We start from the raw sequence: 15004 nt of genomic DNA on the forward strand, positions 1-15004 counted from the left end.
TCGTGAGCAGGTCACTGATTCAAGGCCAGTGTTATCACAGTCATGAGCGTGTGCCATTAGACTGAATTAGCGTGTACCAGCTAAACTAATTTGGTAAAGGGCGCACAGCGAGGTGTAAACACCACGTGCTAGTGGACAGAAGGCCTATCACAGTCCATCAGAGCCAGGGGTGAACCCAAACACACACGTGTCCTAACGGAGAGGGTCGAGTAGCTAGTAGTCGAGAATCAGAACCTCAGGCGCGCTGAAAGGAGACGAGAGAGCGATGGCGTCTGCGGAGCGGCGATAAAGCGGCAGCAGGTCCGTTCGTCTGAAATCTGACTCCCGCATTAAGAGAGAGAGCGTCAAAAGGTTAATAGAAACCTCACTGCCGTTTGATCTGAGGCCGCTTGACGTGATCAAAGCAGAAAGGTATAAGGCACGCCACCCGCAGCCGCCTGCTCTGAAAGGTGAGAGAGAGTGTGTGCGCGCTGGGGGGGAACAGTCTGAAGAAAAGAAATAAAAGTCAAACAGCAGCTTGGTTGTCGCAGTGTGTTCAGCACGGTTTTACCACCCAATACTTATATTAATTTTACATTTAAGCATTTATGAAACGCTGCTCCCACAGGATAAACACAGAAGTCACACTGGGTTTGTGTCTGAATTTTTACGTTTCAATGAGGTTTGCAGCAAGAGGGAAAGTAAATAAATTTCACTTGCTAAGTTTGACGTTTAGCTAAACTTTGTCACATGAATTTGCGTCTGGCTGCCTCGACTGTGTCCTCTGTCACTGTCCATACTGTAATCAGCCTGCTGCAGATTTAGAACTGGAGAACGTCTACACCTCTTTACTGTGGATTACAAACTACACAAGAACGAACAGTCTCAGTGAAAGCAGAGCTAACAGAGCTCCTCATTCTCACATTGCTGCTCCCACCCCAGCTCTACAGTGAATCTGCTGAACCAAAATGGAGGACCGTTTACACACCGTGCTTAAATTCAAAAACCCAGTGTGACCACAGCTTCGTCTCTGAATTAACCATATTTCGCTTCACAGAGCTGGTCCCACTCCCACGTTCAAAATTAGTTTAGAACAGTATCGCAAACATCCACTAAAGGTCAGTAGAACGGCAGAGTGATACAGAAAAAAAAAACTGCACTTTAAACCAACACTAACATTACAGCTTCAGAATCATTCTCGGTCCGCTGGTGTGGAGCAAACCAGAATCAGAAAGGAAGCGTTCACACTTACTCCAACAAACTGCACAAACAGAGCAAAGGCTTGTTTTAATCCAACAAAAGCTGGCAATCGACACAAATAGGCTTTTAAAAGTCTGCCTCTGACGAGGTATTTTCGCACCAGTCGGGACCTGACACACACTGGATTCGCTGCTGTAGCAGAAAGGCACAGGCATGCAGTGAGCTGATGTGTCTCTGTGCGACTGAATGCAAAGTCATCACACCACCACCACCATGCTGCTCAGGGCTCACCACGCTCTCGTTACCCATCATCCTTCACTGCAGGGTCCTGCAGCTAGAGCCTGAGCCTTATTGGACACGACACGGGCTCAGACACAGCGAGGCGAGAGACCCGCGCCAGCGTTAAGGCCAACCCCGCAGGGTTAAAGCATGTGGAGTTCAGGCCTCACAGGTGGCGCCGTTCACTGCACATTCTCTCAGAAACACAGTTAACACAGAGACAGCAGCTCGACAGGATCTCCAGTTGCTGGAGTAGTTTTAGCGAGGGTTACGGTGGGCGATGTGACAGAGAGGGTCTGAGCTCAACGTGACTATTACTCTTAGATTAAATAAAGCGTTCACGTATTTCTTAAAAGTAAGTTGTCATCTGAGTCCGGGTTGTAGAATTGCTCACTTTTGCAAATTCTATTGTAAAAATGCCAAACAATTATAAACCCATCAGGCCTCATAAGGTCTTTACTCACGGGGGCTGAATCAGGGGCCGAGTCTGGGCTAATGTCCTGGAGTCTAGTCTCTCACACAGCACCAGGCTCCAGTTTCATCAACACACTTGTGTTAAGGCCTTTTCAAACCGAGTCCCGATTTCTACACATGAAAATAAAGCACGTCAAGTTTTGAAAACAAACGCAGAGTCTGCAACTGAAACAGACTGCAACGCTGCGTCAGATTTTAAAATGGAACCCGTCCTATTTTCTGCAATAACAAATGAGTTCAAAATCAGGCGGACCAGTCAGAGCACCGTTGTCATGGTTATAGACCAAACAAATAAATAATAAAAAAAAAACATTGCATCTGTTTTTTTTTTAATGTGTGAAAAGGCCTTAACTCAGAATGGTTCAGTTTTCACAGATTCAACAAAATGAATGACGGAAATGAGCTGATGATTTCTTTATTTCCCTCAGAAACTCGAGGCGTAATAACACCCCCTGCAGGATCAGGAGATGATGTCCACACCCAGGACTTACGCTGCTCCTAAAGGCATATGTCATAAGCATTTTTCCAGTTAAATCATGTTACAGGGAGGATGCTGGAGTCCTGCACTGAGACTCTTACTGGTGGTGTGTTTATCTGAGTAGTGAACAAATCAGCGGAAATGTGATGAAACCTCAGATACCTCATTCCACACCAACTGACCAATCAGACCCTGACAAATTCCATTACACAACTGTTCAGGCCTGAATCGTGCTGAAGCCTTTGCTGATATTAAGCATAAACAGTTAAGGCCCATATGAGGTAATGTGCAAAATTACAGCCACGTCAATAAACACAGGAGACTGAGGCAGAGGAGGAGAGGGTGAGATCATCACTGAGCTGTGGTTACAAGAACACCAATGTGATGGGAGGAACGGAGGGAAAAATAAAAAACAGTCCCCTAACGGGCTGGGAAGAATCCCCATTAACTGGGGAAAGACACACACACACACACACACACACACACAGCGTGTGGCCAGATGGCATTTTGTTCTCGTTTGTCAGACTGGGCTGATAGGAGGCGAGAGAGATTATGCATGTACGAGGGAAAAAGGTGTTTATTGATCATGGCGAGTCTGAAACAGGCCTCGCTCGTCCCTGCGCCAGACTTCAGGCTCCGAGCTGACAGCAGAAATTTGGCTGACGAGGACGCTACGCCCCACAGACCACAACGCCTGTCGTATATTACTCACCATCTGTCTCTCTCCCTCTCTCTGCCTTTCCCTCCCTCCGCCTGTGAGGACCATTCCTCCTGACAGAAGGAGAGAGAGAGAAGGAAACATGCAGAGTACAAAAGAGGAGAAAGGGATGAGAGCACAAAGAGAGAGAGAGAGACTGAAGGCAGGTGACTGCAGCGGTAAACAGTGACGATTACAAACGCCCAGTGACTAAAAACTCAGATGAGCCTGAGATCTCCCCAAACACACACACTAATAACACTAAACACCACACACACACAGTATCAGGAACAGGACACAAGACGCGACAGGAGAAAACGCAGGAGAGTTAGAGATAGAGAGGTGTTAAACGTGGAAGTAAACTGAAAAGGCTAGTGACGCTATCAGATGTTCACAGGACAAAGTCAGATTCAATCCGTTACAATTATCAAATATCAATGCATCACACGTCCAACGTTCACTCAAAACTGAAAATGTCATTCATGAGAAAAACTGATGAATCTGCAAAGACGTGCGTGTGGATGCAGTGTGGATCTGAGTTAGAGCCATTAGTAGCTCTACTGCTCCACACAAGACAAATACTGCACTCGAGCCAAAGCTGCGATGTGTGAGGAGTCCTACAGTATCAGGCGAACAAACTGGTTTTAAAGTGTTTGTGTGTAGTGTATAATTGTAAATCAGAAATCAAACATTCTCCAGTCGTAAAAATCACATTCTCATTTTATTCAACAAAAAAAGAACCTAAAACTGAAGCCGTGTGAAAAGTGAAGAGTTTATTGGGCGCTGCATTCGTTCTGAGCTCCGTCAGGAAAAAGCTGCAGAAGACTGTGATGGGTTTGTTTTGTTCTTGGGGAGATTTCTGTGTCCAAATGTCCATGTGAGTTGGGGTTTAGACTATTTACAGATGGAGTCAGGTGCATTAACACTGCTTTTTAGGTTTTTTTTTGTTTAATAAAATGAGAATGTGATGTTAATACGACACACAGTCACTGTACAATCACAGAAGAGCAGAGAATGACTGAATTACAGTCATTACACTACACAGTAACACTTATTTGGACACCTGACTAAAACACACTGCAATGACAGCACTAAAACACTCACTCAGCTCAAGTAAAAGAAAGATAGGGGCAGGACTGTGTTGTGATAAACTTAGTAAAGCAGCTCGGGGCCCTTCTCCATTCAGTCACTTTGCTGAGGTCAAGGACAGCCCCCCGTTCACGCCGAGAGCTTATGTGGGGGCGCAGTTCTCTTTTTATTCTCCTGCTCCCACCCTCACTTCTCTCTCCCCACGGCTTTTCCTGGCCTTTCAAGCTCTGACAGTCGGAGAAGGATCCGGGGAGAACCCGCTGCCTCCATGCCTTCCAGCGCAGGCCGTGGAAACAATACACTACAAGAGGAAAAGGAAAACGGGGGAAAAAAGGCAGGAAGAAAGAACTGCTCCAAGCGTTCGGTTACTGCTACTACTACAGACACCCACCCACACACGCGCACACACACACGCAGTCTTCCATATCTGTACAGCTCTGGGGGGAGCCACAACCACATTGAGGATGGAAGGTAAACGAGTGCTACTGTCTTACACACAAACTCACTATACAGCGATTGGGAGATAAACCAAAAAAAAAAGGATTTTTCACATTTGATCTAATAAGAGCACCTATATCCAGAGATAGCCACTGGACTTCGATACACAGCCCTTCATATTTCTGCAGGATTTTAAATGGAGGGCAGGTGACTGACAGCTTTAGTTTGATTGTAATGAACTGCTTTGTTTTCTCAGGTAGAATTAGAACGCATCCAGAACCCTGGAGAACCAAAAAGCACATCACAGCAGCGCAAATCAAACCAACTCGGCCGTAGCTGGTCTGAATCTGAAAGAGGAATGTGTGAACAGACTGAATGCAGAATGACCCGTTGTCTTCTCCACTTCCGTTTGCGGAAATATTCTGAAGCTGTTAAACATCTCTTCAAAAGCTCTGAGCATGTAATTATCAAACAGACAGCATCTGCATTAAACCCAGGCTGGAACCCACTGACATAGACAAGTCAGATTGGGACTCTGCCGTCTAGACTGACACGGACACAGTAATAACATTTAGACAGTTGTACCGCCTCATAACTCTGTTGTCCTTTCACATGTGCATACAGCCGCATAGTTCAGGCAGGGGGCGGAGCCTGTGCAGCACATACAGCGCCATTCTCCAGAACATTCCAGACTCTCTTCACAAAGGGGTCACTCGGACATTATCCGGAATCTCTAATAGCGTAGTAAAAAAATGAAAAAGCCAAGATCTGAACCCTTGCTTTGAGTCAGTGCTGCCTTTTATCCACAACAGTAGAAAGATCTAGAACATTAAACATCTGATAAAATACATACACACCTCCCGTTTAGACAGAGATGCAGCAACAGTGTAATTCTGAAATCTATGGAAGCAATGCTACGATTGGGCAGAAAGGCAGTTTATTTACGTTTCAAGGCTCCACATCTTTAATGTGGAGCGCTGTGTGTGAGTAAGAAGCGACTGTATCTTTTAAGGTGGAGCGGTGCATGTGAGTAAGAAGCGACTGTATCTTTTAAGGTGGAGCGCTGTGTGTGAGTAAGAAGCGACTGTATCTGGTTGGTGTCTGAAGTGTAAATTGTTTATTCACTGTTTGAATTCCCACAGAAACTCATGTGTAACTCGAGCTGTTTAGTTTTGTAGCACTTTCGCTCTGTGTTTATTTTCATGCAGTTAGTGCTCTCCTGAATTTAGAGTCAGTTCCACCTTAAGTAATGTAACTGTAACAGCAGAAATAAGTCAGAGTTACCCCGCTATGGAGCAGGAATAAAGCAACATCCTCATCTCGGTTGGTGCTTTTCAGCGTTTGGAGTCTCTCCGTTGTCTAAAAACCTCCAGATGGCGTTCCTCTGAAACAGCGTTTTTTTTTTTTTTTTTTTTTAATTACAAATCGTGAATGTCACCATTAATGTTAAGTGAAAAATAATAAAACATTTTCTGCTTTGGTTCTTATTGACCGAAATGAAAGGCAACAATTAGCAAACGTTCAGTGTTTAAATACAAAACCTTAGCCGTTGTTTGGAAAGCTTAGGCATGATTTCGCAGTGACTGCTGATGCAGCATGACACACTGGTGCTAGCTGGGAGAACTCCCGCGATGCTGCGTTTTAATTAGCCGAGTTAAACGGAACGGACTCGTAGTGGCCTAGATTCTTTAATGAGGTGCGGAAGGTGCATGGCTCCTGATTTCGTAAGAAGTCTCCTGGTACCGGAGCTGAGGAGGAGGAGAGAAGAGAGCAGGACTCCAGGGATAAGCTTCATTGTTAGCGGCTAGCGTGTGTCCATCATGGGAGGAATTTATAGCAGACACGCTTGAACACCTTTTCCGCTGGAGGCACCGGAGCAGCCGGAGAGCTCAGATTAACTTTAGCAGGGATTAGCGCTGACCTTAAAGATCAACCCAACCACTGAGTCAATCATCACACACCACGACGCTTACATCCCTCACACACTTCTCAAGGGAAAGCAAACAATGTCACCTTCAATACAACTGACCGTGTCAAAACCTACACTCCTGATTCTCCCTCTCAAACATCCACCAGCTACAGATTTAATCTGCTCCGATTTGGTCCGAGCCACGATGCCGTCCCTCCTAGAACTGAACAACCTTGGGGGGGGTGGGCGATATCCACATGTGATTTTTCTCATTAATATTAATATAATACAGTAACTGATTCCACACCATTTTCTGTAAACTGCACCAATCCTTTTCCAAAAGAGAAACAACAAAAAGGTCTGTAATTAAGGCCCAGGACATTTCTCTCTGGCTTCCAGTGCTTTAAAGCAACACTAGGTAATATTGTCAGCGGGCGCTGACATCATCGGAGCCCAGGGAGCAGTTGTGTGTTCGGTGCCTTGCCCCCAGTTTTCCTGCTGCTCGCGGAAAACAACAAACACAGCATCACTGTCACACACAAACCTCTTGAACTTGAACAATGAACTGACGGCAGCACCCTGTTACTGCCATCACTCAGTGACAGACGCTGTTAATAATGTACATCAAAATATTGAAAATGTGTTTAAAATCATACTGTTATTTAAATATTTTATTTTGTGATATACATTGATACTGAATTATTGTCCAGCCCTAGTTTAAAGTCTCTGTAAAATCTAAATCTGCTCAATATCAGTGTTTTTAAGCCAATATCAGTAGATACCACTATGAAGAGAAGTGATGACACAAACCCAACTACATTTATTTTGAGTTGTCCGGTGCTATCAACATTTTTACAAACTCTAAACTAAAGATGGTACCATTCATCACAGTCACTGTCTTATTCCTCTTTTCATCTGGAGCAAAAAAAGGAGGAGAAGGGCAGAAATAAAGCACTCCAGGCCTCAGCATCCCTAAAGAGAAAACCAATATGTCAGGTTTTAACATGTTTGAGAAGCTAATTACCAGGCTGGAAGGGATCCTAACACCAGACGATAGTTTTTTCTCGCTCCTCCCAGACACATCTCGGCTTATAAACGCCCGGATTCAATTAGCAGCGAGTGGAGACTGTAGACCATCGGCCCTTTGGCTGCAGCTTTTCGGAGAGGAGCTGGAACCCTCGTGTCCTGCTGCCGTATCAAGAGGAGATTACTGCAGAGCGCTGTCTGGGCCTCGTGTGTAATCACAACATGCGGTGTCCGTTTTCCTGAGGTTTATTCACACAATCCTCTGAAATCGGTCAACATCTTGAGACAGACCGAGAAAATTGAAGAGCGCACAGCTCACATCCGACAGTCCCTCTGCAATACAATCACAGCAGGGGGGGTGGGGTGCACTAATGGAGCAATAAGATCAATAACCTTTGACAAAGCAATATCAGACGATAAGGCAGGTTCATGTTCATGCTCTTAGAAAAGAGGCAGGAGTCTTGCAGCTAGATTACAATTCAATGTGAGCTGCCAAAATGTGATTATACAAGGATTCCAGATGCATCTTGATGTGCTTCCATTTTAAAATGGTATTGTAACATAACTACAGAGTCAGGGTTATAAATGTGTTCATTGTTGGCCAGCACTTTTAAAATGAAGCACACAAAAAAAACCGCGTTCCAACGAGCTCTGCTCCAGAAAATTAAAACTGCTCCCTGCTGTGTGAGGTTTCACTGGAAAATCCGAGCTAAATTAATGTTCGAGTTACGAAGCTCTGTTTGTGTTCGCACACGTTCTTAAAGAGTGTCATCTACTGTAAACTCTACAAAAAAAACTACAATTTTCTACAAAATATACTCTTTATTTGAAATGTGTGTTGAGCCTCAGTGCTGCCTGCCACATTCACCTCTGGCACAAAGTACACACATGACTGTAAAAGGACAGCAGGAATCAGTAACATTTCCTTTCTTTCATCAAATCACCCTCTGATTCCTCCCCTCTGCACCTACAGCAGCGGACGGCATTGTCCTCGGGGTTAAAGCTGTGTACGGACAGGTTTTCAACACCAGACTTATAATCAACTTCTGACCGAGCGCTGAGAATGAGTTGGAGAAGCCTCGGAAGCACTGGAAGGAACGAGAGAGTGTGCAGCTCTCGCTGAAAGAAGAACAGTTAAGACACCAGTTTTTAGACTTCAAGTACTTCAAGTGTTCATTTGATGGTTAATTTGCTTCACCTTCTGCTTCAGCGAACACAAGCTCTACAAAAGCAGCTCAGACTTATGTCTGTGATATTACAAACAAACAGGTGTTTCTTGCAAGATCAGCCATTCAATAAAAGCAGGAATGACAGCATGCTCTTACTGTAATATACACAGACAGCTGTAGATACAGTGAATCTAATATAGGGCTGTAACATTAACCATTTTTGTGGTCGATACTGTCTCAGAAATAATTCTGATAAACAAGACTGTCATTTTAAACCATTTTATGTCATAGTATAGCTATTATCCCCCCGCGGTGCGCGCGAGTAAGAAGCGACTGTATCTTTTAAGGTGGAGCGGTGCGCGCGAGTAAGAAGCGACTGTATCTTTTAAGGTGGAGCGGTGCGCGTGAGTAAGAAGCGACTGTATCTTTTAAGGTGGAGCGGTGCGCGTGAGTAAGAAGCGACTATCTTTTAAGGTGGAGCGGCGTGTGAGTAAGAAGCGACTATCTTTTAATGCGGAGCGGTGTGTGAGAGTAAGATGCGATTGTATCTTGTTGGTGTAAATTGAAGTGTAAATTGTCTGTAAGTGTTTATTTACTGTTACACATTAGAGCGGTTTCCAGAGCAAACCGACTGCAGAGCAGCACATGAAGAGGACACACACTCAGTTTGATACAGGGTTTGTCTAATTACATTCCTGAAAGAGCAATGAACTTTCAGCAAAAACACAGTTAAGAATATTCAGACACTGGAAAGGGAATATAAAAATGTTGAAATATGCTAATAAAATAATAATAATAAACACATTTCGTTATAGAACTCCACATAATGGCTCCAAAACAGAGCGAGTGGCTAAAACACTGGAGACACGTATTCGCCTATAAACACACACAGTAAACACAGAGAGGACATCACTGAGGTCAGCAACAATCACTGAGCAGCTGTCCAGATACAGTATGAACATTGTATGATAAATTGATAACGGGATTATTATGACAGGACTTGGAATAAAAAGAACAGATCCAAACAGATCAAAGCACATATCAATAATGTCTTTAATGATGTACTGACTTTATCTAAACAGTGCACATCTTCAGTAAGATTACACCCACTGTGTCCTTCTCTACTTCTCTACTCCACCTCCTTCACCTGAACACATCCGGACCTCAGCTAAGCCACAGTGCAGATGATTGTACAATTAGTGCCATCGATAAAGCCCTGACCCCCAGTAGAGCTGATAACCTACCGGCATCAACTCCAGTCGAGGTCACAGCCCTAAACAACAGGAAATTACACTGCACTGAGGGCTGCTCCAGGACCAGCATTAACTAATATACAGTAAATTTGAATGAGGAAGTGGTTTACTCTGAGGAGACATGGGTGTGATTCCCTGCTCCGGCAGCAACAAACTACATCAATATACACCACTGGGCAAGACTCCTCATATGACATTAGCCTGAATGTGTGGAACTGGGATTAGAATTGTAAATCATTCTGGATAAAAATGTCTGCTAAATGTTGTCAATGTGAATGTTTATTAGATCTCATTTCTGGAGAAGAAAGAGTTTGTTTATTGCCTACAGCGCTCTTCCCAGCTCTGCATCTTAGTCGTAATGAACACAATCAGGTCGTGTACATGCCTTTGTGCTGAACCAATGCAGACTGGTCTACTCCTGCCTCTTCTCGACTATTCTCAGCTCACCTGGTCCCTGGTTGTTTTTCCACTCCCACAGCTCCCCCACAAAATGTAACCAGTGTCGTCTCAAACCCATCTCTAAATGGAACAGCGGTGTTTACTCATGGTGTATTGGTGTGTTGTTGTTGTTTGGGACTGAACACAGCTCCATCATCAGTTCAGACAGATCAGTAGAGTTTGTTCCTTCCTTGTTGCAGCGTCCAGCTCTCTCTGGATCCTTTCGTCGGCCACCGATTCAAGGAGCATTTGAACCTCTTCAAAAGACCATGGCGTAATTTTACGAGCTGCCGTCGTGAGTCGGATAAAAACAAACGTGATCTCTGCTGCAGCTGGAGATTTTACAGATGGAGAGTTGGTGCTGGACGTCTGCGTTGCTTAAATTTATCAAGCGAAAAAGGAGAAAATCCAGGTAATGTAGGGACTACACAATGGAAGGGTGCCATTAGTACAATAATCTGTGAAGTGCACTATGTAGGGAGTAGGAGGCTATCTGGGACACAGTACAGTATATGTCCGGCGCCAGTCAGGGCTTGTGAGAGTACGATGTAATGTGGGACGTACACAATGTTTACAGCATAGATCTGACAGAGTGTGTGTGTGTGTGTGTGCGCGCGCCTGTGTCTACAGCAGGTCGTCTAGGTTTAAAAAGTCTAACATTTCCACTCCAAGGATCCAGAACCTCATTACCTCCCTCCATCTTCATCCCTCCATCATCCTCCTCTGTCTCTCTGTCCATTTCTCTCTTGTATTGTTTCCATCCCCTGCCCCGTGATGAGGAATGTTTCATGCGACACACTGCAGCATGATTCATCAGCTCCGTAACAGTCACACACACTGTCCGCTGGTCCTGGAGGGCTAGCAGGGAAAGGGTGTGTGTGTGTGTGTGTGTCTGACTGCAGGCTGCCGCAGGGTGTATGGGACCATGCGTGACAGCAGCACGGCATTGTGGGATATGGAGGTTGGAAGTGGGTGGCAGAAGAGCAAGAAAGACTGAGTGTTTGGGGAGGAGAGCAAGCGAGCGAGACAGAGAGAGAGAGAGAAAGAGAGACAGAGAACAGAAGGAGAGAGGGAGGGAAGGGGGGTATAGGACAAGGCTGAAGAGAACCAACAGCAAAACAGACGAGAATCCCGCTCTCACACTGAAGCTCACTTGTTCACCCGTAACGGTTCATCACTCGCTCACTGCTCACGCTCTTTCTGCTGTTTTTTTTATTGCATAATGTGGCATACGCCCTGCTTTTCCTTCTGTCAATGTCTCTCTCTACATCTTTTTCTAATGGTCTGTCCATCTGTCACTGTTTCCTTTCATAAATACCATATTCCTGTTTTCCCTCTCTCTCCATCCCACTGTTAATCTCTCCTCCCTCATGAACGCACCGCACCGTCCTCTCTCCCTCTGTCTCTCAAGTTTTCACTGTCTCCCTTTATCCTTAACTCTGAGTCTCTTCAACACCTCCATTCCTTTCACTACCCATTTTCTACTCTATGCTTACGTTCTACTAAGACACATCGTGTGTGTGTGTGAGAGAGAGACAGAGCAAGAGAGAGAGAGAGAGAGAGAAAGAGAGAGAGCGAGAGAGGCAGAGAGAGAGATGGAGAGAGAGAACAGTTCAGAGACATTAGAAGCTAAAGCTCTGAATCCTCTGAGTTCCACAGTCCTCTCCAGTAGTGCCCAGGATGATAAAGAAATGTGAACACATAACTAAACAACTATAATAACAACAGTTATTACTCAACCATGTACCTCTTTAACAAATTTAAAAATGTAATAAATTATAGAGAACTGTATGTGCTCTACAATTTATTGGTTTATTTATTTATATGATAAGCTTCTAAGAAATTAAAACAAACATTTAATTAATTTAATAAAGATGCAGCATTAAAGAGTTAATCCTCTACGCAAGAAAAATCACTGTGTATAAAACAAACCCTGAAGGCCATTGTGAGAACTGCAGGGGCTTACACACACACACACTATCTATGTGCCGTGACCCCTTTTTGTTTTGTGCAGATATTTAATAAAGACGATTTCACGCATGGAAACGAGGAGAAGATGCCATTCATTAAGGGAGCGGAGGCAGAAAGATGACCCTGCCGAGCTTTAATCATATTTACTCTGCTGTAATAAAGGACATTACTGTCCACCCCCCCCCTCTCACATACACATACACGGGCAATTATCTGCAATAACACATCATAAAATTAACACTTATGTTGTGTAAACAATGTTAGCGATGTCAGGACATGTATTTAATATTCCACAGCCGTCTCAGTGCTGAGAGTAAATACACTGTCGCTGAGGACAAATCCTGTGGAGAACACAGTACAGCAGGGGAACAACAGGGGAAAAGAGAAAAGAACCCCTGATCTGTTAGTGTGAGCTCTTTATGGGGTGACAAACATTCCATGAACCCCCAAAACCTCATTTAAAGGCAGCATCTAAGATTCTGGATAGCTGCTGGTCTCTCTGGTTTGTGTTCATTCACAAGCTCTGCATCTTGTTTGTGAGTAAGAAGCGACTATCTTTTAAGGTGGAGCAGTGTGTGAGTAAGAAGCGACTGTATCTTGTTGGTGTCTGAAGTGTAAATTGTCTGTAAGTGTTTATTCACTGTTTGAATTCCCACAGTAACTCGAGCTGTTTAGTTTTGTAGCACTTTCGCTCTGTGTTTACTTTCATGCAGTTAGCGCTCTCCTTAATCTAGAGTCAGTTCCACCTTAAGTAATGGAACTGTAACAGCAAAAATAAGTCAGTGTTACCTCCCTATGGAGCAGGAATAGAGCAACATCCTCATCTCAGTTGGTCTGAGTCAAGATCCAAATTCATAACAACAACAATAATGTGGGATTCTGCTTCTGTGCTGAACTTTCAGCTGGGTGATTACAGCTAAAGAGTCAGACATCTGTGTGTGTGTGTTTTACAGTGTGTCACGTGACCCCTCTTCAGTGTCTCAGAGCAGAGAGCTTAACATTGATCTCCAGAGTGTATAAAATCTCAAGGGAAAAAAATAGTGGACAGAATGACAGTGTATTTCTTTACTCACTACTCGCCCACGAGGCATCTGAACACTACCGTGTGTGTGTGTGTGTGTGTGTGTGTGAGTGAGAGAGAAAGAGAGTGTTGTGGGGATTAAAGAGCTCATTCACTCAATGAGAAAACAACAAAAGAATGATAAGCATTTTATGGAAGATTAATGTCTAAACAAGAGAGAGGTAAATTTACACTGTCAGGGGGAGGGAGGGAGAGAGAGCAAGTGCATAATGGGCAAAAGAGAGGGACAGAAAGGAATGAGGAATGCGAGACAAAAATCCAAAATGTGAGTGAAATGAGAGATCAGATTTAAAGGAGGCGTCTACAGAGCGAAACACAAAAGACAGAAAAGAAATATTTAGATAAATGCAATAAAAGGAGCGTGTCTTTTCTCCTGTGTGGAGTCTGGGGGCAGGTCACTGACTGTAGATCTGCTGTAAATGTGGGGAACGTGGCGTTTACTGAACGCACTGTGGAGATGTTTTTATTAAAAGCAATAAAAAAAATGAAGGAAAAATGTAGGAGGCAGAGAATATTGCTCTGAGAGAGAGAGAGAGAGAGAGAGAGAGAGAGAGAGAGAAGGGGGGTGGGGTTTTGTGGCTCAGTTTCAGGAGGTCAGAAATCTCCACCATGATTCACTGCAGGCAACAGCAACAACCAGCACTCACACCTGCCTGTCCTTCTGTTCTCCACAGGTAGAGCGGCGCTATCTCACACACACAAAACCAGAGCAAGCTGGAGCCTGAACAGAAATATTCACACTGCCCTGCGCCATTTGTTCCGTAGCAGGAATTCTGGATAAAAATCCCAGAATGACACAGCAGGAGCAGGTCGGAGGTCTGATCCGGTACGGGATTAAATCCGGTCCTTATGTACCCAGTATCCCTCCGGAGCACTCTCGGATCCGGATTTACGCTCGGCCAAATTTCCTAACCACCAACTGTTTCCTGGCTGATGCTGCCAGGCTTCGGACAGAGCCACAGCGACAGAGACCTTCCCCCAGAAAACCTCCCGAGGAAAAATCACAGCACCTTTCACTGAGACAGAGCCATTTATGTTTAATTCTAAATTCAAACATCCTTTCGTCATTTCTTTATGTCGTATTGAAAATCACAGTTGTCCTTTTATTCAACAAAAATAACCTAAAAAAGAAGCATTAATGCTCTAAGTTCACAGCGAAATCCCCATCTTTAAACGGTCTAAACCAGGAGGATTTCATTAGAATTCAGTAAAGTCCAGTTAGAAGAAACCTCCTCAGGCCAAGGTCTGGACGGTCATCGTTTCTGACTTGTGTTATGATTCAGTGCCATGTTCTGATGCTGAAGCAGCCCAAGAGTTCTGTCATTTCATGTCATCATCAGCTGAAAGGCTGAAGTTACAAATACGATTCAATATATTTCAACAATATTTATTGTTTTATATGTTTTTCTTCTTTTAGAGCACACCATCTGCATTAGCCTTTCTCTGACATTTTATACTCCTCCTGTGCCCCACGGAGATGCACCGCAAACACAAGAAGAGTTCTGAGGCTTAGAAAAGACACT

General features: G+C 44.3%; 1 protein-coding gene across 6 annotated transcripts in view; it reads right to left on the minus strand.

Annotated features, from left to right (window-relative positions):
- The window catches only part of qkia (QKI, KH domain containing, RNA binding a), a 92867-nt gene that overhangs the window by 28243 nt on the left and 49620 nt on the right, over positions 1-15004 (minus strand). The gene's annotated exons all lie outside the window — the stretch shown is intronic.

Source organism: Hoplias malabaricus, chromosome 1 (assembly GCF_029633855.1).
Source record: "Hoplias malabaricus isolate fHopMal1 chromosome 1, fHopMal1.hap1, whole genome shotgun sequence".
Classification (NCBI taxonomy): Eukaryota; Metazoa; Chordata; class Actinopteri; order Characiformes; family Erythrinidae; genus Hoplias; species Hoplias malabaricus.